Source organism: Octopus bimaculoides, unplaced genomic scaffold (genome assembly GCF_001194135.2).
Source record: "Octopus bimaculoides isolate UCB-OBI-ISO-001 unplaced genomic scaffold, ASM119413v2 Scaffold_101053, whole genome shotgun sequence".
NCBI classification, from domain to species: Eukaryota; Metazoa; Mollusca; class Cephalopoda; order Octopoda; family Octopodidae; genus Octopus; species Octopus bimaculoides.
In genome coordinates this window covers 1-619 of record NW_026341631.1, presented here as the reverse complement: position 1 = coordinate 619, position 619 = coordinate 1, and the positions used below count along the sequence as shown (strand labels likewise).

The 619-nt window shown below is 37.5% G+C and overlaps 1 non-coding gene across 1 annotated transcript; it reads right to left on the bottom strand.

Annotated features, from left to right (window-relative positions):
• Positions 1–475: 475 nt before the first annotated feature.
• Trnav-cac (transfer RNA valine (anticodon CAC)) lies at positions 476–548 on the bottom strand. Its single transcript has one exon. It is a non-coding gene; the product is annotated as a tRNA-Val (tRNA).
• Positions 549–619: the final 71 nt, after the last annotated feature.

Genomic DNA, 619 nt, shown 5'->3' with positions numbered 1-619 from the left:
TTTACACAGGATTTTTTTATAGAGGAGATTGCTATATTTAGTTTGTTGCATTTACTATAGTCATTGGTACTAATTCTCCCACCCCGATTTAGTCTTCATTAAATGGAAAGTCATCTGCAGCAGGATTCGAAAGCCTAAATACTTTTAGCTAATTCACAGTCTCTGATAGTCCATTGTGTCTTGAAAAGGAATTCAACTTTAAATTCAGCATTAGAAACAACTCGTGAATGATAAAACAATGTTTGACGGTGTCAGTAACAACAGAATCCATGGCGTAGTGGTTATCACATCTGGTTATCACATAGCTAAAAGTATTTAGGGTTTCGAATCCTGCTGAAGTTCACTTTCCATTTAATATAGACTAAATCGGGGTTGGAGTATTAGCACCAATAACTGTAGTAAATGCAACAAACTAAATATAGCAATCTCCTCTATAAAAAATACCTGCGTAAAATCAAAAGAGAAAACAAATGATAGGTTCCAGCGAGTTTCGAACTCACGACCTTCTGCGTGTGAAGCAGATGTGATAACCACCACACCATGGAACCATATGCCGGCTGTTTTGCTTGATTGTCATATTATATTGGAGCTGTGAGGTGGAGTGCTGGCCGAATCGCTA